This window comes from Schistocerca serialis, chromosome 3 (assembly GCF_023864345.2).
Source record: "Schistocerca serialis cubense isolate TAMUIC-IGC-003099 chromosome 3, iqSchSeri2.2, whole genome shotgun sequence".
NCBI lineage: Eukaryota > Metazoa > Arthropoda > Insecta > Orthoptera > Acrididae > Schistocerca > Schistocerca serialis.
In genome coordinates this window covers 213,825,530-213,851,956 of record NC_064640.1, presented here as the reverse complement: position 1 = coordinate 213,851,956, position 26,427 = coordinate 213,825,530, and the positions used below count along the sequence as shown (strand labels likewise).

Here is a 26,427-nt window from a genome sequence, read left to right as displayed (position 1 = left end):
GGCGGAGGGTACCCTGAGTACCTCTATCGGTTCTCCCTTCTATTCCAGTCTCGTAATGTAGTTTCATAGCAAATAAGAAGAACCATTCGCTTACGCGAATTGAGAATTCTCATCACTCTCTTCTCACTCCCATTCATTTTAAAGGATTGTAACGATAGATCGATAGACTGCCTCTTTTTGGGCAAACAACCACTGGACCTGTACCGAGCGAGGTGGCGCAGTGGTTAGCACACTGGACTCGCATTCGGGAGGACGACGGTTCAATCCCGTCTCCGGCCATCCTGATTTAGGTTTTCCGTGATTTCCCTAAATCGTTTCAGGCAAATGCCGGGATGGATCCTTTGAAAGGGCACGGCCGATTTTCTTCCCAATCCTTCCCTAACCCGAGCTTGCGCTCCGTCTCTAATGGCCTCGTTGTCGACGGGACGTTAAACACTAACCACCACCACCACTGGACCTGTGAACGTCCTTCATACCAAGAATAAATAGCTAAGGGTAAACAGAGCTGACACAACGATTCTGTCGAATTCAGAGAGTTGCGCCGACCGAAAAATGCCACACTGCAATGCTAAATGAAGTGTCACGCCGTTCCGAGTACTTCCAAGAAGGATAGAGCAAACTCGAGTGATAGGCCGGGCTTTGTCACGCCCGCGGTTCGCACACACTGCACGCGCTAAAGTCTGGCACGCCGTAGCCGGGCCCGTGTTAAGGTCTTAGTCGTCTTATGCAGCGGTCAAGAAACAGCTGGGTGAGCGTGTTCGTAGCCGTAACGTAGTACCCATCATGCTGCAATCACATACATCTACATCTTCCAAGTGGTACAGCCTCTAGAGTAGCCAGTGGCACTTCGGTAAGAAAATGTGTGTGTCTGTTGTCGGTTCAAGTACCAACGTACCGACTAATTTAATAGATTACAACAATATCAAAACAAACGTTCAAACATTCACATTCCACTGCCTCCTATGCTTGAAAACATTGGATGTACCAGCTTGAGGGACAAAGCGTGTAGTGGCTCAAACCAGTTTCTTCCACTGGAAATTCAGAGCCGAACGAGACCATACATTTATAACCAAGCAAACTTCGGTTTCAACCAAAGTGGGAACTAATTAGGTCACTTGACTGGTTACAGCCAGTATTCAGTTCAAAGCAGCCTGAGAAATGGTTGTTGAAAATTTCTTCACAGACAAGCGTGAGGGGGTTAGTATTAACATGATTGGATTCGTTGGCTGTGAGAAGCAGAAAGCCGTTCGTTGTGGCCGAGCGGTTCTAGGCGCTTCAGTTCGGAACCGCGCTGCTGCTACGGTCACAGGTTCGAATCCTGCCTCGGGCATGGATGTGTGTGGTGTCCTGAGGTTAGTTAGGTTTAAGTAGTTCTAAATCTAGTGACCTCAGATGGAAGTCCCATAGTGCTTAGAGCCATTTAAACCATTTTTTAGAAGAAGAAAAGAGCAGCAGTGGTGACGGAGATGGTTCCCACCATGTTGAAATTGATTGAGTCGATACTTTTTTTTGTTGAAAAAGAAAGAGAAGCAGCTAAGTGTTCACAACACGTATTCCATTAACAATTCTGCGAAAAACATAAACTTTTGTCTAACAAAACTAGATTTCAGGGTTAGCAAAGAAACTCTCAATACAATGTTACACCCAGGGTAGTCTGTTGTAGAAATTGCCAGATTAAAAGAGTAATAAAAATCAAGGTGACTTTTCCACTGCTGATGTATTAATTTTATTTGTTCACGAGTTTCAACCTTCTAGGCCATTCTCAAGTGACTTTGTGGTTCTGCACAAAATAGGCACACTGAGGTGAGGAAAGTCATGGGGTAGCAATATGCACATACAGAGATGGTGGCAGTATCACTCATATAAGGCGTAAAAGGATAGTGAATTGGCAGACGCTGTCATATGTATTCAGGTGATTCGTGTGAAAAACTTTCCGACGTGATTATGGCCGCACAATGCGAATTAAGACTTTGAACGCCGAATGGTAGTTGAAGCTAGATACAAGGGACCTTAAATTTCGGAAATCGTTACGGAATTCAGTATTCCGAGATCCACAGTGTCAAGAGTGCGCTGAGAATACCAAATTTCAGGAATTATTTATCATCACGAACAACCAATGGCCGATGCCCTTCACTTAACGACCGATAGCAGTGGCTTTTGTGTAGAGTTGTCAGTGCCGACAGACAAGCCACACTGCGCGAAATAATCTATAACTGCTGCAACTGGACCTCGATATCCTGCATATTGGCAAAGCCACGGAGTTGACGTCCGAGTTGGTCCACATACGAGGGTTGTTCAAAAAAAAAGTTCCGATCAGTTGCGAAATGGACAGCACAGTGAAAACCCGATGAAGCTTTGCCCAGATGTGTTGGGTAGTGTCTCTAGTATGACCGTTGATCGTATCAAGACGCTCTTTTCAGTTGTGAGCGCACTGTGAGCGAGTAAGCCTAGAACAACGATGTCTCCCGCCACGTAGGAGGACCCTCTGAGAGGCTTCGCCTTAATGAATGCAGCCCACCTAACACAACTGCCACGCACTTCCTTCTCCATGGCAATTCTCTGCCGCACTCAGCAGGGGCAGTGAAGACGCTCCTGCAGCCTTTTCGCTGGGAAGTGTTCGATCACCCACAAAACAGCCCTAATTGGCTCGTCCTGAGTATCATCTCTGTTCACATGAAACGCTGGATACGAAGACAAAAGCACAGGCGGCTGCCTTCTATGACGATGGTGTTGGAAATTTGGTATAACGCTCCGACAAATGTCTAAGTCGGAGCAGCGATTGTGAAGAGAAGTATCTGGAAAGTGTAGCTAACTCATGCAAATAAAATGTTTCTGATTTTCACAGTGGTTTCCATTTAGCGACCGATCGGAACTTACTTTCTGGACAACCCTCGTATTTTCTGTCAGGGACAGATCTGGGGATCTTGTTGGACATGGGGTACCTCAATATCACGCGGACTGTTGACAAATACAGGTGCCAGGTGAGAAAGAGCATTGTCCTCTTGAGAAATGGTACCAAGATACCGTCACATAGCCGGCCGTGGTGGCCAAGCGGTTCTAGGCGCTTCAGTCCGGAACCGCGCGACTGCTACGGTCGCAGGTTCGAATCCTGCCTCGGGCATGGATGTGTGTGATGTCCTTAGGTTAGTTAGGTTTAAGTAGTTCTAAGCTATAGGGGACTGATGACCACAGATGTTAAGTCCCATAGCGCTCAGAGCCATTTGAACCATTTGAACCACCGTCACATAAATGGTAACACATGAGGACGCAGGCTGTCCGTGACTTACTGTTTTCCGTCAGAGTTCCCTCGGTCACTACCTGCCGTGACCTGAAATCATACCTGATGGCTCCCCACACCGTGACGTCAGGAGTAAGGCCACTGTGCCTCTCAAAACATTGGAAGAATGAGACCTCTCCCTTGGTAGTCACCATACTCGCGGACAATGGTCATCCTGGGTAGTATAGGTCCGCGTTATCGCTGAACGCAATGAGACGCCATTCATCAGCAGTCCACGCTTCCCGGCCGTGGCAGCAATCCAACCAGCAGTGTTAACAACAGTCTACACTTGAGACGGTAATTCCATAGTCCGGCTGCTACTAGCCTCTGATCAATCTTGCGGGATAACACAGTATGTTGCATTGAGTCCATCACTTGTTCTCGGACGGTAGGAGCAGATGCGAAGGGTTTACTATGTCATACAATGAAGGTTTTCACGACCGGAGTCGGCAAGACTCAGCACAACCAGGAGCACCCCCGAAGATGTCCAACGTAGCCTTGGACGAAACGTCAGGGATTGAAGAGTTCCATGGACCACGGCCATACAACCCGGAAAAATTCTCAGCTGGTTTACTATGTTCTTGGTGCAAGATACGGCAGTCCTCCCTTGTGATGGTCAGAGGGCTCGACTTGAACCTCGATGTTAAGTAGGCTTGCGTCACAACCATATACACCCAAATCTGGATACAATACGATTCGACCATCCGGCGAAACGGAGGCCCGTTTCGAACTCGTTGTCAGGTGTTGATAACGCTGTTCCACACGACCAAGCGGCATCTCTGCGTCCTTCACCGAGATAACTCAACATCTGATGTCGTCGATGTCCATGATATTCGCTACCAGCAGTTGTAACGACACTAAAGACAAACAAGACTAATGCACTGTGGTGACCGATTTACCTGTCACAAAGAATTGCAACCCTATTAATTTTCACATCAACCGACGGTGTGAACATGAACGAAGTTGCATTGACATCCGACCACGTCTGCTGAGTGCTTCACTCTTTTTGTCAGACAGTGTATTTTCGAGCGAAGATGGTATACAACCTGTGTTGGCATTCTCCATTTGGTCACCTGAGGGGGCTGGAGTGTCCAGAGGTACTGTACAACAACCTAAGACACTATTACTGTGGGAAACAAACTTCTTTAATGTTTCCAGGATTGCAAATGACAAATAACATGTCTAAAGGCTATCCGCAGAGATTGGTGTGTGTTCCAGAGTTTTAGAATGTAGCATTTGAGCTCACAGTACGGAAGTGACAAGACAGCGATAAGCTGAGCCGACTGGTGGCATTTGCAGATGACATGTTGTTCGTCGTAAGCTATGGCTTGAGAAGAATTGTAAAAGATGGATGTAATGTGATGTTCCGTGAATTGGTATCACTAATACCTCAAAAAGTAACAAACGTTTTGCTGAAAGCGAACATACAACACATCTTACAACAAAACTGAATAACTTAACGATTACAAGATGCCTAGTAATCAGATATTTAGGTGTATTCACACATGAAAGCCGTAGCTACAATCATAGTAGTGTACTGAAGGCAGGCAGAAAATGTACAAAGTTGGTGTACAAAATTATAATCATCGCCAATAGACAGTTTCGGCCTCCTTTGAAAACAGTCAAGGTATGATATGAATGAAAATTAGCGTCAGTTATATGGTGTGAATGTGGGTCCAAAAATACATGAAACCACCTTCAACACTTGGAGGACCACTAGATATACGAGTGAGATCAACAGGCGTCTACTGTACGATGCCAAACTATGCATTGTTAGTAATTCTGGCAATATGCCAACTGGACCTGGAGATCTGGAAAAGAAGAAACCTGCATTGGTTAAACAGAAATTAAAACACTACTGCATTTTATGATTTTGGAAAAATGAATGGGATACTTCCGACACAGGCAGAAGAATATAGTAATTTCTCCGCAACATCAGGGAGAAGCTAAGAATGGGAACTCCTGATATATTACCTGTCCGGCCATGGACCATAAGCTGCGTATTTGTAAGAAATCAAAAGACAGATAAATGATACTTTTATTACGACAGTGTGGGCACTCCGATGTACATGTTGCGCGACTGCGTACTCAACGGAGGCGCAATAGATAATACTCGCAAGTCATTTAGGACGCGGAATCCCAAAACAGCGCTGAAAAACAAATCGATTTGGTAAATCTTTCGCGATACAGCAGCCGCAGCACCCAGGAAGCTCAGAGATGATTTTGCGAGACACTCAACCACCCGTCAGTGCGTAACTATCCCGAAAGAAACTGAGGTCAGCGACCATCGGAGGAGACGGTCTTCAAGATTTTCCTGCTCATTTGTGCATGTGATTATGGAAATGTGGTTCCTGAGATGTTACAATGTATCAAAGAATCGATTACTACAGTGAAAATGGCTCTGACGTGCAGCCACACTTCAAAGGATCTCAACAGACAATGCTTACCGACGTTTTATTTTCTGCCTTCTTCTGTTTCCCTTTTGTACTATCAGTTTTTTTCTTTTGCAGCATTAGTAAGTAGCAAGTAGTAATAATTATTATAAACCCTTTTTTATACGCAAGTATATGCACTTTATGGCCTATCTTAGGTATTTAGATGAATTACCATAATTTAAGGAATAAATATGTATTGAAATCTAAAAAGAGCATGTTCAAAAAAGTAAACAGGCAAAATCATTAAATGCACGCCTCAAATATATGTGTCAAATTTTTATCACCTCACTGTTCGCCAACAGTTGGCCGCTGTGGCAGAGCGGTTCTAGGCGCTTCAGTCCAGAACCGCGCTGCTGCTACGGTCGCAGGTTCTGCTGCTTCGGGCATGGCTGTGTGTGCTGTCCTTAACTTAGTTAGGTTTAAATAGTTCTAAGTCTAGGGGACTGATGACCTCAGATATTAATCAAAGAAAATGAGACAAATAGATAAAAAGTAAGTAAACTGTTTAGTATTTCAAAAGTAATTGTCATAACTGTTAATACATTTATCCCACTGTGAGACAAGACGGTCAACGTCTTCATGGAAAAATGTTTGCGGTTGCCTACGGTAGCACGATTGTACCCAGACGTGCACATCTTCGTCCGCAGCGAATTGATGGCCACGAATGTCTTTCTTCAGTGCTTCTAAAATATGCGGTTCCAAAAATACGTGGTCGGTCCCATATGTCGCCAAGGTTGTTTCGACTACGCTCCGGAAGTTTCTCTGGGAAGCCCTTACATATCCTCCATGCGGTCCCAATTTCTTTCCATGCCACTGCCATATTTTCGGGGCCCTGAAGAGAGACTTTCGTGGCTGTCGATTTGCTTTGGACGAAGAGGTACACGGTTGGATACAATCGTGGTTCCGCAAGTAACCACGAATATCCTTTCATGAAGGCGGCCGCTGTGGCCGAGCGGTTCTAGGCGCTTCAGTCCGGAACCGCGCTGCTGCTACGGTCGCAGGTTCAAATCCTGCCTCGGGCATCGCTGTGTGTGATGTCCTTAGGTTAGTTAGGTTTAAGTGGTTGTAAGTCTAGGGTTCAAAATGGTTCAAATGGCTCTGAGCACTATGGGACTTAACTTCTGAGGTCATCAGTCCCCTAGAACTTAGAACTACTTAAACCTAACTAACATAAGGACATCACACACATCCATGCCCGAGGCAGGATTCGAACCTGCGACCGTAGCGATTGCGCTGTTCCAGACTGAAGCGCCTAGAACGGCTCGGCCACAAGGCCGGCTAAGTCTAGAGGACTGATGACCTCAGATGTTATATCACATAGTGCTGAGAGCCATTTGAACCATTTGAACCTTCCATGAAGGCACTGACCGTCTTGTCTCACAGTGCGATAAATGTATTCTCAGTGACGGCGGATACTTTTCAAATAATAAACAGTTGACACTTTTTTCCATATATCTCGTTTTCATTTAACTGCCCCTTATAAGTTTCATAAAAGTACAGCATTTGCTGCGTCAGAGGATTATACGGGCTTCTCACAAAACGCATGCAGTTACATTATTAATTTAATACTGCTTGGATACATTAGGGGTTTCATTTTGACTGTCAGAGGAATCCGCTATTTCACAAGGTTTATCCACGATTTGTTTTGGTATAGGGCATATTTAGCGTATTCCATTTTAAAAACAGTCGCGTCTCCATCGTCTACTAGATGTACACTGAGTCTAAGAGTGTCTTACTTCGATTCTATACAAGGTTAACTCTAGCCTAACGGACAAAAGTTTGGAGGTTGCTGAAGGATATTTTCAGAGTATTTTCGTATAAGGGACCCGTGATCTCCACTGACTCACTACAAGTAAGAAAGTAATTATAAGCTATTCGATTTTGAAAATACCTTGGTGTGATATGCCCTGGATAGAAGCGTGAAGCAACCATTTTCCTTGTTCTGATTTTACCAATTTATGGTCCATTTCCGGCCGGAGTAGCCGAATGGTTCTAGGCGCTACAGTCTGGAACCGCGCGACCGCTACGTTCGCAGGTTCGAATCCTGCCTCGGGCATGGATGTGTGTGATGTCCTTAGGTTAGTTAGGTTTAAGTAGTTCTAAGTTCTAGGGAACTGATGACCTCAGAAGTTAAGTCCCATAGTGCTCAGAGCCATTTGAACCATTTTTATGTGTTTTTTGTTTTCCTTGAAATGTGCAGAATATCCGAACCTGAGAGCTATATAACCAACGGTTTCCTTCTTTGGTCTCACTGTTTCTGGAAAACAAATGCAATAGCGCTCTCTCTCTCTAGCCGTAACTTTTCCTGCCTTTGTTGGATAAAATAGGTTATGTAGAAAGGTCGATTCAACGTCATACGTTACTACAGATAAAATAAACAACTCGTAACGACTCCTTAGAAATAAGAAACGATGCAATTAAGAAATCTGATCGAAACACTACAAATTTACACGTACAGCAGCAGAGGAATATGCGTATGTGCCGATAATTCAGTATCTAAGTGGCTCTAGAAATTTAAGTGTACTGTAATGACTGCTAACACTGTTGCTGTTCATTTTTGGAACACAACCTACAACCAGCTTAGAGACAGAAGTGATGACACTTTCTGCAGGACCTCTCCATCATTTAGCAGGACAATGCTCAAGCACGTACAGTGTAAGTTGTTATTCATTTGTTTGACTGATGGGGCTGCTAAGTGCTATACCACCTACCGCACTTCCCTGACTTAAGCCCTCGTGAGTTCAACTCGATTTCTGAACTGAAGGAAACACTTCACGGCATTCGGTTCAGAACTGCTACAAATTCGTCGGGCAATAGACCGCGCCGCTCGAACTGTCAACACAACTGGTACTGCTAAGAGTGTCCTATGACTTCCACATCGCTGGCAATTGGTTATACACAATGCTGGTGACTACTTTGAAGGTCAGTAAAACATTGAAACACGTATCTATTTTATACGAGCTGTAAATAAATAGTTGCCACTATTAAAGTTACAATCCTCATATATGGTGAAAAGTTATGGTCCTATAATACTCTCCTGGGGCTTCTTTCTGTTCGTAATAACATACTGAGTTTTATTTCCTAAAAACTCTTCAGTCCAATCACACAGTTGGTCTGATATTCGATTACGGTCGATTGACAGTAAATATGGCTTTAAATTGTTCTGAAAGTGAATAATTTGTTGTCCTGTGTGTTTATTTACAGGCTGCATGAAGCTCTTATAATATTTTTCGGGAAGCTAATAGACCATCCGCTTTCTGAAGACAAGGGCATACTTTGCAGTAGAACGAGGGAAAAAAAAGACTGGAGGCACGGGCAGCGAACAATGGTGTGTTCAAGTCTCATGAACATTGTCCCAAGATTAGTGGTCCCAATGTTGTAAGATGAGTACGTATAATCGAACTCATTGGTACAATGGAACAACGTGACGTCTCTGTTGAGAGTGCTGACACACTCGTCCACCAGTTGGGTTACTCAGTGATGTGTTCCCGCTGGCCTCCCCGCCACCAAACAGAGCAACATAAAGAGAAACGAAGAACCATCTGCGAGGAACTGCTGGAGCGTTATGAGGCTGATTGTGACGATTTTTTGACGAACATCGTCACAGACGATGAAAAATGGGTGCATAACTTCGTACCAGAAACAAAATGACAATCTGTGGAATGGCACTGTACCACGTCTCCCCCGAAAGAAGAGTTAAATGCCGCACCCTCAGCCTTTAAAGTCACGGCGACGGTCCTCTAGGAGTTATTCCGTTTGATGTCCTCCCTCATGGTGCAATGATCAACTTTGAAATGTACTGTACTTCCCTCAGAAAACTGAAGAAAAGACTTCAGCATATTCGTCGACAAAAAGTGCAAACGAACTACTCCTTCTCCATGACAACGTAAGGCGTCACAAAAGTCTGCGCACCCGAGAGGAGCTCACAAAACTTCATTGGACTGTTCTTCTTCATCCACCCTACAGCCAGGATCTCACACCCTCCAACTTCCATCTGTTTGGCTCAATGAAGGAGGCACTCCACAGGATGCAGCACGTGAATGATGGGGAAGTTATTGATGCACCAAGACGTTGGATCCGACGTCGACCAGAAAAGAGAGCATATAAGCCCTCCCAGAAGGGTAACGTATGGTGGTCCCATTGAACGGAAATTGTTGAAAAATAGGGTTTTGTAGTGGGGAATTGGGCAACGACCTTGCCGCAGTAGATACACCGGTTCCCGTGAGATCACCGAAGTTAAGCGCTGTCTGGCGTGGTCGGCACTTGGATGGGTGACCATCCAGGCCGCCATGCGCTGTTGCCGTTTTTGGGGGTGCACTCAGCCTCGTGATGCCAATTGAGGAGCTACTTGGCCGAATAGTAGCGGCTTCGGTCAAGAATACCATCATAACGACCGGGAGAGCGGTGTGCTGACCACACACCTCTCCTATCCGTATCCTCCACTGAGGATGACACGGCTGTCGGATGGTCCCGGTAGGCCACTCGTGGCCTGGCGACGGAGTGAGTGGGGGATTCAAAATGGTTCAAATCGCTCTGAGCACTATGGGACTTAACATCTGAGGTCATCAGTCCCCTAGACTTAGAACTACTTATACCTAACTAACCTAAGGACATCACACACATCCATGTCCGGGGCAGGATTCGAACCTGCGACCGTAGCAGCAGCGCGGTTCCTGACTAAAGCACCAGCATCTTCTCCAGACATGAATTTATGGACGACGTGATCCACCAACGACTCCGAGGGACCTACGCCGAATCGCCGTTGAGGAGTGGGACAATCTGGACCAACAGTACCTTGACGAGCTTGTCGATAGCGTGCCACGACGAATACAGGCATTCATCAATGCAAGAGGACGTGCTACTGGGTATTAGAGGTACTCTTGCGGAAATTCAAATGGGAGGTTCTCGGTCACCCTCTCTCTCTGTGATTAGGCCATTTTTGGTCCCCTTAAAGAGGTACTGAGGGGCAAACGATTCGCCTCGGACGACGACGTCCAGCTGTACGTGCGGAACTGGTTAACATCGCAGCCCCGGAAATTTTAGAAGACAGCCATTCACCGCCTTGTGTCACAGTGGGACAAGTGTCTCAACAGCCAGGCTCAATACTTCTAACATACAGGTACTGTTTTCTGTAATCATGCCTCCGGCTCGTTTCTTTTTGCACGTTTTATGTATATATTTGCAACCTATTCTGAATATCAGCAAATGTAACAAGCAGGACTGTTATTTCCTGATTACAATAGCTGCGATGAGCCATTAGAACCAGCACTAGAAGTCAAATATAGGATGAGAAGCCAGCTGTCAATAACGTAGATGCAAGGTTAGCTACAATAATTTAGGCAGGACGCTGCTCACAAGTGGAGTGGAGGCACAGTCTAGTACTACTTCTCTATCTGAGACATTTCTAAATCAGTTTTCACTGATAAGACAGAGAAAGATCAAAGAAGAACGGCATATTTCGAAACTGGTTTATTTAGTCAGAGTGTCATAGTGTCAGATGTACACAGGGGTGCAAAACTTGGAAGGCGGAAGTAACTTTCGCATGATATGTCATTGCAAAGCAACATAACTCTGTGAAACTTGGATGGTACGTAGAAAGACCTGCTACATTGTAGTACTGAAGGTAATTGAAAAAATACGTAATGAGACGAAAAGAAATGACACTTTTATTAAAAGAAAATAATTACACTGAAGTCACCGCGATTGATGATGGTCCCTTGGACATTACAAAAAGGAAGGAAATGGTTCTTAATAACCATATTTCTCAACGTAGGCGCCCTGGCCCAACGAGAGACCAATTTATTGATACCGTCACTGTAGACAGTCTGACTTTGTTGATGGAGCCACAACCTCACCTCTGCTTACACCACATCATCACTATCAAAATGAAGTCCTCAAAGTTTTCTTTTAAGTTTTCGAAACTAATGAAATACAATTAGGATCATATCGAGACTGTTTGCAGTTTGATCGATGACAGTGAACCTAAGGCCTCGTGGTCTGGAGAAGTATGTGCCGAGTAAGTGGATTAAGGACGGAAAAGTCCCACCATGGTTTGACAATGAAATATGAAAAATGTCGAGGAACCGAAGGCTGTTGCACTCCCGATCCAAACGAGAACGCACAAATGATGACAGGGAGAGGTTAGTAGAGGTTCGTGCCTCTGTGAGAAAAGCTATGCGTGAAGCACAAAAGAACTACCATCATCATACTTTAGCAAAAGATCTGGCCAGAACCCAATAAATTTCTGGTAGTATGTAAAACCGCTAAGAGAGTCAGGCTTCCATCCAGTCACTCATTGATCAGTCTGTTGTAGCAGCTGAAGATAGTAAAACGAAATCCGAAGTTTAAAATTTGCATTTAAGAAGTCGTTAATGCAGAAAAGTCGTACAAACATACCGTCGTTTGACCGTCGAATAGACTCCGGTATGGATGACATAGTACTAAACATCCTTGGCCTACAGAACAACTAAAATAATTGAAAACATATAAGTCGTCAGGTCCGTATGGAATTCCAGTTCGGTTTTACAAAGAGTACTCTACGGCAGAGTCCCATGTGACTGGGAATAAACCGCACGTGCCCCCTTGTAAAAGAAGGGTAAAGGAACGGACCCGCAAAATTACAGACCAAAATTCCTAACATCGATTCCCTACAGAATCCTTGAACACCTCCTCATTTCGTATATAGGCCTACGAAGTTTTCTTGAGACTAAGAAGTTTATTTCCACGAATCTCATGGTTTTAGAAAGTTTGGCTCGTCCGAAATTCAGCTTGCCCTTTTCTGACATGACGCATTGCGAACTATGGATGAAGGGCAACATCCAGATTTCATGTTTCTAGATTTCCGGAAAGCATTTGACATGGTGCCCCACTGTACGCTGTTAACAAAGGTACGAGTGTATGGAATAGGTTCCCAGATATGTGACTCGTAGACTTCTTAAGTGACAAAACTCAAGATATTGTCCTCGACGGCGAGTGTTCATCAAAGACAAGAGTATCGTGAGGAGTGCCCCAGAGAAGTGTGACAGAACGCTATTATTTTCTATATACATAAATGACCTGGCGGATAGGGTGGGCAGCAAGCTCGGCTGTTTGCCGACGATGGTGTGGTGTACGGCAAGTAGAGTGACTGTGGGAGAATACGAGATGACTTACAAGGGGAGGCCGCCAATTGTGAAATTCAGATTCGATTCATACTGCGCATAATAAAAGCTCGTGGCCAGAGGTGTAATGTGGCAAAGCACCAAGATGCACTTCTCAGCCGTTGTCGAGAAAATCGACAGTTAAAAGAAACCGTTGCGGTGAAATACTCTCTACGATTAAAATTTTCCACAGCGTCGTGGCGCAGCGGTAAGCGCTCGGGTTCGTAATCCGAAGGTCGTCGGATCGAATCTCGCACGAACACAAATTCGCTGTTGCAGGTATGAAATATAAACTCCGTTACTCGCTCGTTACACTTGAAGGACAGATGTTGAATGGGCCGAAACGAGCCACCGCATAACAGCCTAGTTGCCTGCTAACTTCGAAAGAAGGTAGATGCGGTCCCTAGCGCAACTTATAACATCGTCGAAAATCAGTAGGGACGGGAGCGCTTTGGTACACCCTGTTAAAAAAACGGAAAAATGGAGGCGGTACAATTGGAGAGCGATCCGCCTTCACCAGCATGCATAAGCAATTCATTAATTGTTATATATATATATATATATATATATATATATATATATATATATATATATATATATTTTTGAATTACAAAAAACAAATACTAAAAAAATTGCATGGTGCGAGATTCGATCCGGCGACCTTCGGATTACGAACCCGAGCGCTTACCGCTGCGCCACGACGCTGTAAAAATTATTAATCGTAGAGAGTATTTCACCGCACCGGTTTCTTTTAACTGTCGATTTTCTCGCCAACGGCTGAGAAGTGCACCTTGGTGCTTTGCCACATTACACCTCTGGCCATGAGCTTCCATTATGCGCAGCATGAATCCAATCTGAATTTCACAATTGGCGGCCTCCCCTTGTTAGACAAATTTCTAGTTGGTGTGATGAATGGAAGCTAGCTCCAAATGTAGAAAAATATAAGTTAATGCAGACAAGCAGGGAAAACAAATCCGTAATGTTCGGATACAGCAATAGAAGTGTCCTGCTTGACACAGTCACATAGTTTAAATATCTGGGCGTAACGTTGCGAAGCGATATGAAATGGAACGAGCAAGTGAGCGTTGTGGTAGTAAAGACGAATGGGAAAATTTTGGGAAAGTGCGGTTCATCTGTAAACGAGACCGAATATAGAACGCTAGTGCGAACTATACTTGAGTTCTGCTCGAGCGTTTTGGATCCGTACCAGGTCGGATTAAAGTAAGACATCGAAGCAATTCAGAGGTGGTTTGCTAGATTTGTTACCAGTAGGTTCGAACAACAAACAAGTGTTTCGGAGATGCTTTTGGAACTCAAACGCGAATTCCTGGAGGAAAGGCGACGTTCTTTTCGAATAACACTATTGAGAAAATTTAGAGAACTGGCAGTTGAAGCAGACTGCCGAATGACTGTACTAGCCGGCCGATGTGACCGAGCGGTTCTAGGCGCTTCAGTCCGGAACCGCGCGACTGCTACGCTCGCAGGTTCGAATCCTGCCTCGGACATGGATGTGTGTGATATCCTTAGGTTATTTAGGTTTAAGGAGTTCTAAGTCTATGGGACTGATGACCTCAGGTGTTAAGTCCCATAGTGTTCAGACCCATTTCAGCCATGACTGTACTGCCGTCAACATACATTTCGCCTAAGGACCACGAAGATAAGATACGAGAAATTGTAGCTCATACGGAGCCACATGCAGTCGTTTACCTCCTCACTCTACTTGCGAGTGGAACAGGAAAGGGAATGACTAACAGTGATGCAAGGTACCCTCCGCCATGCACTATAGGATGGCCGGTGGAGTATGTATGTAGACGTAGATATGGTGGGAAATTCGTTGCAAGGGAGGTGGCCCTACATGAAGTTGGAGATAAAATATCTTCGACACAGTGGGTTTCAATGACTGAAAGCGCACAGGTGCTGTGGTAGGATGACCACGCGACGGTCGCCAATAATCGTCACCCACACATTGAGGCTGAAACGGTGCTAATGAGCAAGTCCACATGTAATACAGCCTGCAGACGCATGCGACGCAGGTAGTGGCAGTTGTGGAAAATGTTCCACACGGTCGTCTGGCTCATCCCATGCTGGCAGATCACCTGGCCGGTACTGATACTGGGGTCACCGTGAAAGATCTTTTATCACCACCTCCCTTGGAACGCATTTCCGTCCGTACGTCCTTTCCTACATTTGCATCTACGTATCACGCAAGCCACCGTATGATGCGTGATGGAGGGTACACTACACCATTACTAGTCATTTCCTTTCCTGTTCCACTGGTAAATTGAGCGATGGTATAAACGACTGTCTATACGCCTCTATATGAGCCTTAAATTCTATCATCTTCGTTATCCTTACGCGAAATGTACGTTAGCGGCAGTAGAATAGTTCTGCAGTCAGCCTCAAATGCCGGTTCTTTAAATTTTCTTTCTAGTATTCCTCGTGAAGAACATCGCGTTTCCTCCATTTGAGATCCCGAAGCATCTCCGTAAAACTTGTATGTTGTTCCAACCTACCGGAAACAAATGTAGCAGCCCGCCTCCGAATCGTCTCGATGCCTTCTTATCGACGTGGTGGGGATCCAAAACACTCGAGCAGTTCTCAAGAGTAGATCTTACTAGTGTCCTATATGAGGTCTCGTTTACAGATGAACCACACTTTCCTAAAATTCTCCCAATAAACCAAAGTGGAGCATTCACCTTCCCTGCTACAATCCTTACATACTCGATCCATTTCGTATCGCTTTGCAACATTACGCCTAGATATTTACTCGACGTGACTATTAATGCAGTAGTCGAGCTCTACGGGTTTGTTTTTCCTACTCATCTGCATTAACTTTTTAGAGCCAGCTGCACACCAACAAGAAATTTTTTCTAAGTCATCTTTTATCCTCCCACAGTCACTCAACTCCGACACCTTCCCGTACACCGCAGCATCATCAGCAACGGGCTGAGAATATTTTCAAGAATTCTGCAGAAAACCGATGTTAGGGATATTGGTCTGTAATTTTGCGGATCCGTTCTTCTACCCTACTTATACTCAGGAGTCACCTGAGCTTTTCTTCAGTCGCTTGGGTCTTTGCGCTGGGCGAGAGGTTCGAGGTAAATGCAAGATAAGTAAGCGGTCAACGCCGGAGAGCATTCTTTGTAAAACTTAATTGGGATATCACCCTTAAACTAATTCGGTTGTTTCTTTACGACATGGTGTCTATTACAACGTCTTCCATACGGGAATGGCCAAATGACGGTGTGTTTGTACGATCTTCCTGCGTGAACGATTTCTTAAAAGAGAAATTTAAAACTGCGGCTTTCCTTTTGCTGTCTTCTACTGCCACATCTACCTGGTCAACGAGTGCCTGGACGAAATGCTTAGATCCGCTTATCGATTTCACATACGACCAGAATTTCCTCGGATTCTCGGGCAGATATTTTGCTAAGGTAGGTGATAGTTCTTGTATGTTTCGCGCATGCATCTTTTCACAGACGCACGAATCTCTAATAACCTCTGCCTGTCGTCATTTGTGTGTTCTCTTTTGAACCGATAGTGCAACTGCCTTTGCTTCTGAATTTTCCTAATTTCGTTGTTAAACCGCGGTGCGTCTTGTTCATCCTTAATTCAGTTACTCAGCACTTACTTCTCCATTGCACGATTTACAATCCATATAAATACAGAAAGCTGCAGTCAACCCTTTTTTGAAATGGTTATTTATTCCATTAACCGAGACTTTTGAGGCTTATTTTCAGGTTGTGTTCAGGTTACATGACTATTTTGAAGCGTAATGCTGGGTGCTGGCTACCTGACAAGAAGATGGAACATGCTTTAATGCATCGACACGAGTATTGTTTAGAAGGCGATTTGGATCCGAAACTGAATTCTGTACTTACTGCGACGGTATGGGTGGGTTTGTTAATAACCATCTATCAACTTCCATTGTGATGGACAGTAGACAACACTACTCACTTTTCACAGGATATGTATGTATATACACCGTACTTACAAAACCTTGGCAGCTTTCCATCACAATGGAAGCTGTTGGATGGGTGTTAACAACAAAGCCACCCACACTGTCACTTTAAGTACAGAATTCATTTTTGGATCCAAATCGTCATATAAACAATACTCATGGTACTGCATTAAAGCATGTTCCATCTTCTTGTCACAGAGCCAGCAACCGGCATTATGCGTTAAAATAGTCATGTAACATTCCGTGCACCACATGAAGACGAGTCCGAAAAGGTTCGTAAAGCGGTTTATAGAACAAATAACTATTTCAAAAAAAGTGACAGATTGCAGTTTCCCGTATTTATAATGGATAAACAGGCAAGAGTTCTTAAACACCCCTAATGGATAAGCCTAATCTGGTTTACTGTCCGTTTAAACTTTGCCCATAATTCCTCTATATCCATCATACTGGTCGTAAATCATGTCATTTCATTGTCTAAGTGGGATGCTAACAACTGCTTGTCTGTTCTTTCTAGCATAAATACCCTCCTATCCTTCTTAATTGAATTATAAACTTTAGTAACGACAGCCGCTATGATATCATGATCACTAATCCCTGCCTATACACTGACACTGTCGATAAAATGTGGCCTGTTTGTAGCTATAAGGTCTAAAATATTTCCATCGTGTGTGGATTGTCGAACTAGCTGTTCGAGACAGTTTTCGGAAAACGTGTTCAAAAGTACTTCGCAGGATCTGTCTGTACCCCATGCAATCAACCCATAGATGTCCCAGTCTATACTCGATAGGTTAAAGTCGTCTCCAACCAACATTACATGATCTGGGCATTTCTACAATGCTGACAGTATACTAGCTTTGAATGACTCGAAAACTGTCACAACGGAATCGGGTGGCCGGTAAAAACGTCCAACAATTACCTTGATTTCGCCTAGAGCTACGCAACCAGATGACTTCACTGTCACTCACATTCGACCTCAATAGCTACATTTTTCTCAGCTGCAATGAACACTCCTCCTTCTATGGAGACAAACCTGCCTTCTCGATACACGTTCCATGAACCGCTAAAGATCTCAGAGCTCTCTACTTCGGTTTTCAGGCAACCCTAGGGTCCCGAAATGGTTCAAATGGCTCTAAGCACTATGGGACTTAACATCTGAAGTCATCAGTCCCCTAGACTTAGACCTACTAAAACCTGACTAACCTAAGGACATCACACACATCCATGCCCGAGGCAGGATTCGAACCTGCGACCGTAGCAGCAGCGCGGATCCGGACTGAAGCGCCTAGAACCGCTCGGCTACAGCGGCCGGCTAGGATCCCAAGAATAATTTGAGCACGAGACATTTCCTGTAGTGCAGTTAATTGCGGAACTTTATTTCTGCCCCTTATCCTTTCAGCGATCGTTTCCTGCAGTTTGTGCCCATTTAGCAAAGCGACTTGTGTAGGTTTGTGGTGGCACCTGCCAAATTCGCAATTACATCTCGTGCACCATGCTAGTCCGGAGAAAGAAACCAGTATGCCACCAGGTTCAGCAGGCCCACTTCATACCATTCCCTGTGAGTTGTTCTTTTGCAGGCTGATGTAACCGTAGCTACACGTTTAGTCGCGTCTAAAATATTCCACGAATTGTGAACCTGATTTACTAGTCTGCAAGCTTTCCCATGCCATCGTCGGCTGAATACACTTAGGATTTGTTATGACAGTGTCACTACCATTCACTGATCCACCCATGCGAAAATCCGCGCATCTGGTTGTATGACAAAATGGACGAAATGTGTTTATGGATGGAATTCACTATCTGCACGATGGTATACGTCTTCACATAGCTGTCTATAACATCTTTAGGTGACTCCGTATCTACTGAATTCGTGCTTTGTCCATCTGCTACGCAGCGACGCCACTGTAATGTTCCTTCGATTATCACGTGACGCGAAGTACCAGTCAGATTGACGGCGGACGGTTGCTTGTAATTATATAAATTTCCACGTGCCTCTATTTGTTTGAGTGTCTGCCGAATCGCACTAGGATGCAACGACTATACAAATCTGTTTCTAGACAAAATACTAGGCTGAGATTCATTAAAATCTTCCAGAGGGAGATTACCTTATTTACGAAAGAGGGCGATTACAAAACTTCTCTCTGGTAACTCTACAGCAATTTTTCCCCCTAATGATCCGAATGTCGAGCACAGAGCGAGATGGCATTGTGGTAAGCACACTGGACTAACATTCAGGAGGACGACGGTTAAAATCCGCGTCCGATCATCCAAATTTAGGTTTTCCGTGATTTCCCCTAGTCGCTGCAGGAAAACTCCGGGATGGTTCCTTTGAAAGGGCCGATTTTCTTCCCCATCCTTAAAAATAATCTGATCTTGCGCTTCGTTTCTAATGACCTAGCTGTCGACGGGACGATAAACCTTAATCTTCCTTCCTTCTTCCATTAGACGACAGATACTACATGTTGCTGAAGGAACCGCATTTAAAAATCTAGAGTCTGCCTTCAGGGAGACTTCAAAAAAGGTTCTGGGTGGTTATAATTAAACTGCAGCTACTCACAGTGTGAACTGTAATTATAGTAAGGCAGCAAAACTTGGTAGATATTCTAACGCGTTAATTTGGAACCGATTTACACCCGAAAAAAATTATTTCCAATTTTGTCCACTAGGTGCAAATCTCACGCTATACAGCATCTCGTCGACATCTCGGGTGCTCATATTGAACAAACTTTGTAAGCGGCAATTAATAATAACATCAACATTATTAGTTTCTTGTTTGACCTTTCCTGCCCACATCCCATTCCTAATCTGTTACTCATGGAAATATTTCTGTACGTCTTTCTTTCATTCATAGCACCAGATTTGCACCTGGTGGCCAAAATTGGAACTAGTTTCTCCAGAGTTAATCGGTTCCGCATTAACGCGTTAGAATATCTACTAAGTTTTGTTGCTTTTGGGGACACGTGACACACAGGTCATATAATGCAATGAAAACGAGAGCAATTAAAAATAAGTAATTTTTATTTCAAGTTATCAACTGCATTCTAAAATACGTATTTAAGGGAGAGAGAAATGCTTAATCAAACAGCTTTTGGAAGATCATTCCTGGGAAACAGCGATCAGAAATTAGAATACAAGTCTTTTTAAAAAAAAGTGTCTAGAATGGCATGTAAGTTGTTACAAAATATTTAAATTCTAACAACTTAATGCGATCCTATTTTTTTATTTAAAAGCTTTTATCTTAATCAAGCATCTAAAATATAATTTCATATGCATGTGGTGCCATTACAGCTGAGTAAGAAATCTTGTAACATGTTGATATTTTTCACCAACCGTCCAAGCCGGAGTTCAGCCAACACAAAAAAATATTAGAGCGCGCAGCACTCGTTTCGTCACCAGATAAAGAAGAGTGTTTCCACGAGGAAATTTTAACTGTAGTGTACCTTCCACCAGATTTATGAAATAAATAAGTGGCACAAGCAAGAGCATTAATAATTGACAGGAGCACAATAGATGCTGTTTTCACTTTGATAGATTGTGGGGGAATCGACAGAGTTTAATATCCCAGTCTGCCTGTGCTTCTTTGACATCCAGAAGTTACTGTTTGGCTAGAAGGGTAAACGTATTGGTAGATAACGATAAGGTGCAATTTGAAGTTTAAAAATATAAAGAAAAGAAGGACGAAATGATCGATTTACGATAAAAGAAAATTCTGCATACTTAAATTTATAGACAGTGATGGAATGTCGCAAAAGGAAGCACGGTGCACTGAAAAAGAGAAAAACTCGAAGTATAGATAAAATTATGTTTCTTAGGGAAGAAAGACTTTCAAATGAATACGACATATTACTGAAGACAGAAACACGAGAAAAATAAACGCAAATAACTATACAGCTTACTTAGCGTTTAAATGGAATTTACGTCCATTTCCGATTGCCTCTCGTGGTGATCAAAAGAAAATACAGCATACTGATATCAATAACGTGGTGGATCTACTTCTACGCCAGCGTAACCTGAATTACCACTTGTACACTTTGTAACCATGAGCTTACGGTGTTCATAAACCGAGTTGATATGCAGCATTAAAGCTCCTAGTTACGAAGTATCGAATTGAAAGTGACTTTTATTATGATAGAAATTAGCAGAACGAATCACACACGCAACTATATTATGTATAACATAAATAAAGTACCTTTAACGAGCCGCTAGTTTGCGTACTGCATCGTGAATAGAAAGAGTCTTAATTCCGGATAGAGGACGAGTTTTGTGTAATTTCTCATGTATATAGCTCTTCAGTACATCATATAACAAAATATACGATTCTATACAGCAATGGTAAGCAATATAAATATCTTCTCTTGGAAAATATGTATGATATATGGCTGACTATGACAGTTGCCTTAGTTCCATCGTACTTGTGTGGCGTCTTTCAATGAAGCCAACACAGGTTGAAACACGAAGTTATTGTTGTAAAGGCGCAAGCATTAAGCTTCCCATTGTGTATGGTTTTGCAATTCTAAGGGAACGAACACTGAGTTATGGCTGAATGACTAGTAAATAACTCATTATTTAGACACTTTCAATTAGTCATTTTCCTTCCTTTCAAAGGCCTAGCCCGCGATCACACTTTAGCAACTCGAGACAGCCACGAGTTTTGAGTAGCGTTTCTTGTGAAGTTCCATTAAGGCGCAGACTACTTCACTACGCTCCGTGATACTATCTCGTATGGCCATTTATTAATTCACTGTCCTTTGCGCATCAATGCTCTTACGCATTAATGAAAGTCTATTCACGACTGGAACTCAATAAATGGTTTAGCGTCAGTAATGAAGGCAGACAAGGGGATCCCCTAGGTACAATGCTTTTTAATATGACTCTTGAAGCACCCATTAAAAAGCTTCAAATATCTGGTTACGTCAGCACTAAGTCAACCCAGATATGTTCGTACGCTAATGATGTAGCAATTATTAGTAAAAGAAGAGTTTCACTAGAGAGAACAATAGGTGATCTGAAAGAAGCCAAACTACACGGAGGCCTTTCTATTACTGAAAAGAAGACGAAATACATGAATTTCACCAGGAAGGGAAATAATAACTTTGATAAACTATGAGCAGCTGGTTTCAATGTTGAACACGCAGAATTATCTGTGATCTAATATTAGTCGGGCGAATTCTATGTCAACTGAAATAAAACAGCGCATCCCAAGTGGTAATAGATGCTTCCACAAGTTTAAGAGATTGCTGGCGTCTACGACATTAAATACACAATTGAAACTTCAAATTTATAAGGTCATGATCAGCCCACTTGTAACATACGGAAGTGGGAAACATGGACATTAACGAGCGCTGCTCAAGATCTATGGGGCAATTTAGGATAAAAATGGTTTCTGGAGATCTAGAACGAACTGAGCTGGGTCGCCTCATACAAGGAACTGACATTGTCAGAAGAATAAAAACTAGGAGAATAGTCTGGTTTGGACACGTTCTTAGGATGGCTACTGGACGAACAACTAAAAAGGTTTCCCAGTGAAGGCCAACTGGGAGAAGAGAAAGAGGAAGGCCACGAAAGCCGTGGAGAGACCATCTGGAAGTAGATATAAGATCTCCGAGTTAGAGAATGCTGAAGAAGCGCTCTGGAAAGGGTAGAATGGAGGAACCTTGTTGAAGAGGTTAAGGCCCATGCAGCTTTGTAACTCCATCAGAAGAAGAAGAAGAAGAAGATTTGCGACTGGAATTATTCACTTAATTTCTTAAACATACTCTTTCAGTTTATCCGTTTTGTTAGCTCCGAGGAATCTGACTATCTTTCAGTTGTCTTGGAAGACTAACAGTCAATGATGTATATTATCAGTTACGGCTATGAATATCCTACGAAGATTCTAGAGGCTGTTGAAGTCACTCACATGAAAATAGTTGCTTCGATAAATTTAAGTTAACATGAATGAATATTGTAGTTCTATTCTGAGAATATTAATTTCCCAATTTAGGAAGCGAATTTTTATTACAACCTTCTACCAATCAAAGGTTTTGCTTCAGAGAATCCATATGGAATGTCATGTATGTAGTGACTACGCATCCTTTTTATTTAAAGCCTTTAAGAAGTCTCCCATTGTCAGACACAATTAACTCACAATGCTCGTAGCTTACGTGATCCGGTTCCACTGCAAGCGCTTTTTACGCTTATCATACTACAGATTTACCTCAGCTTCAAATCTGAGAATTTTGTTTTCCGGAATTAGCAGTCTTCTTTCATAGATTCTCCAGGATAGCCCTGCATATCCATCTTTTATTCTACTATTTCACCTGTATCAAGCTGAAGCAATTCAATGGCAACAATAATAGTAAAAATAAAATAAAAGTGGTAAGACACATGAATTTCTGAAGCATCATGAAAAGCTAAGAAGAAGGTAACAATATCAGAAATACGTCATTGGGATGTGTTATAGAAGCTGTAAACTAATTTCTTAAGAAAATGAAACTGTTACTAAATGCTACAGTATTTACATGACACAATTGGTACACTAAAACAAAAATGCTGCAATTACTTATCTGTAACATGCTGAAGGTTGTATGCCGATGAACTATCTCTACAGTGTTACTATATTATGAGAGATATCTGGAAACTCAAATAATTAATAAAACTTTTATAGATTCAGTATCACTAACGGACAACCATGAATCAGTACTTTTGCATTTGTGTGTGTGTGTGTGTGTGTGTGTGTGTGAGGAGAGGGTGCATTTTTATGTTTCAATTGTTGCTCACACTTCTCCGTTTTACAAATTTTAACTACAATAGTCTCAAAAATATTTTAGTGCGGGTGCTAATGGCTTGGCTGACTTGAGCCCAAACACACATATCATTATCAGTCTAAAAATGCTTCATAAAGTAATTGCAATTAAAGAACAACTAAGCAGTTAGTTATAATTGACAGAAAAGATCTATATTCTTTATCTTTATAGCCAAGAATAACCACCCACGCCGAAAACATTTAAAAATAAATTTTTCACATAATCCTCAAACACTATACAGTGTAAGAAAACACATAAAGCTGTTTACATAAATATAAAATTAGTTAGGGGAATAGCAAGTACTTCATTCATGAAATTAAACTACCTTATTCGTGACCAATAACGGCTCTAAAGGATGTTTTTATCAGAATGTTTCTCCTAACATTAAATTTCAGTTTGTGTCACATCATCTGCTAGTCTGTTCGGCTTTCTACCATCTCGAATGATATGTTACATACTTAAATTACAGTTCCATATTTCCTAATCAAAAAGACACATTGTCATTTTTAATTACATTTGGATTTTTTTATTCCTACATCATCAGTTTAATACAAACCGCACAACTGCTTCGCTAGAAAGAGGCACAAGCGTTCCTCCCAGTGCTTGTTCACGTATCAGCGTACTAATCAATATTTACGGCGCTCGAAAAAAAAAGCCAAAAACCTGTCGCAGATACCATGTGCACTGTCTCACGTGATTTCGGCTAAAGTTCAGTAATTTTCTCAACTCATTTTAATCGATCTTGGAACAAGGCAACGTCACAGACATTTTCAGTATCGATGAGCGAATTATAAAGTATAGTTAATCATATTCGACGTATAGGTGGTTGAGAGGCACAATCTGTGTCAGTGGTAGGTCAGCTGATCCGTTGAGAGAATTTACTGGACAGTCATTGGTGCTGCCATCTGACATGCCGCCATTGAGATTAAGCGCTTCCCGAAATTCATTCAGGCTCAGCAGACAGTCTGAACGAAAGGATTTAGCAACAATGTCTGGTCCGAAATACAATTAAAAGAGCAGCATCATGCTGGTAACTGAAAGAAAAAAACATTTATAACACTTTATAAATTAAGTTAACCCGAAATCAGATTGCTCAAACAAGTATTTATGACTCTTGCGTGACACAAAGTACTTACAACTCCTGCCTGACAAGGAAATTTGATACTGCGAACAACAATTAATGTTTTGGCCTTAGAATTTATAGAAAAATGAAACGCTGTAGCTACTGCATATTAAACAGTGGGGAAAATATGGACAGTGTGCAATTCTCTGCAAGGATTCGAAGAAATCATTGTTTGTACTTGGTGTCTATGCGAGGAAGTATACTGCACATTTGTGGAATATTCTAATGTCTCAAATGGTGGGCAAAATCGTAATTTCGCTCTCGATAATGACAACATTGAACTATACTGGGAATCATGTATTATTTCATTCCAAATCTTGCACTGAAGCGTCCTAAGACCAAACGTTCGAAAGTTTCTCTTTTTCTTTCTTTTTTTTTTTTAATGGCAGTATAAGTTCTTATGATAAAATATGGTTGAAACTCCGTGCTATCCAGCAGTGCATCGTGTTCACCATTGCCAACTGAGTGAAATTACCTGAAGTATGGTGAACAGATGGAGACCGTATTTACACGTGAGTGAAGACAGACAGACAGACAGACACACACACACACACACACACACACACACACACACACACACACATTGACGCTTCGAGTGGGCGTAACCACTGCTCGACTGGAAAGCACCCAGCAAGCGTCTTCGTATTTTCACATTCAAATACAGCAACCTGTGTCTGCAGGGTTGGGGTACAAGAGAGTTGCTTTGAAAAATTGCATAGCCACGAAGTGCCGCATATACGCTCAGGGATTCGGAGGAGATGTAGATTTTGGCATCATTTTAGAGGGAAAGAAGCCGACACTTTGTGTTATATGTGGAAACAATTAGTGGTTGTCACGGTGTTAACCACATTCGTTCTCAGTCAAACGGTTTTCGAAGAGCAACGTCGTGTGTTGTCATTAACATGAACGCGCTTCTGCATGCTAACTTGCCAACGAATTTACAGCGAGCGGTACGGTATATTTACCTGGTATGTGCGTGGTCGGCGCGAAAGAATATCTTCGCCGTTGGTGCCGGGGCGTGAAGCTTGGATGGAGGCACAGCGGCTAAAAAGCCTACTGCACGTGCTAGCACACACCGACTGCCCCTGCCGTTCGATATTCGCCCAACACAAACAGGAAGCGCGGACGGGTCCACTGCGTCGACGCGGGGGCGCTCCCCGCCTGCGACCTATCGATAGTGACATTCGACCAACTCGACGGCCTTTTAAGTCTTTATTTTTCAAAAACGATGCCGCTTTCATAAGGATAATAGCCAGAAAACTAAAGGCGCTACAATTTTTGTAATTTATTAACGGCAGGTATTAGTATTTATACTAACTTGTACATAAAGAAAAAGGGAAAATTAATTCGAAATGAAGTGAGTGCGTATACGTTAATCGATTTCCGATATAGTACATTTCTCGTCAGCTCAAAATTGTTAATTTCTTATTGATAACGACTTAACTATCACAAACACCGATCATAGGTTTGCAGTTCCTTGCTTGAACCCTTAGAAATTGTAATTAAGACGATATAAAAAGGTGTAACCTAATAATGAAGATACAGAATCCTTTTTAGGGTTTGCGACTGAAACGGCAACCTATATTCAGAGATGCTTTGTCAAAAAGTATGCTTAGCGATAAGATCAATGTCCTTAGCATGCGTATATGAAACTGACCACACAGGGAAGCACAACTAGATTGGTTCTGCAGCAAACACTGGGCGCTATAG

The 26,427-nt window shown here is 42.8% G+C and overlaps 1 protein-coding gene across 2 annotated transcripts in view; it reads right to left on the bottom strand.

Moving 5' to 3' along the window:
- Nucleotides 1-25,819, bottom strand: part of LOC126469936 (arrestin domain-containing protein 2-like) — a 242,950-nt gene extending 217,131 nt beyond the window's left edge. For both annotated transcript variants that reach the window (XM_050097337.1, XM_050097338.1), the window contains exon 1: nt 25,683-25,819. The gene's annotated coding sequence lies outside the window, so the exon portion shown is untranslated. The remainder of the gene's footprint in view (nt 1-25,682) is intronic.
- Nucleotides 25,820-26,427: the final 608 nt, after the last annotated feature.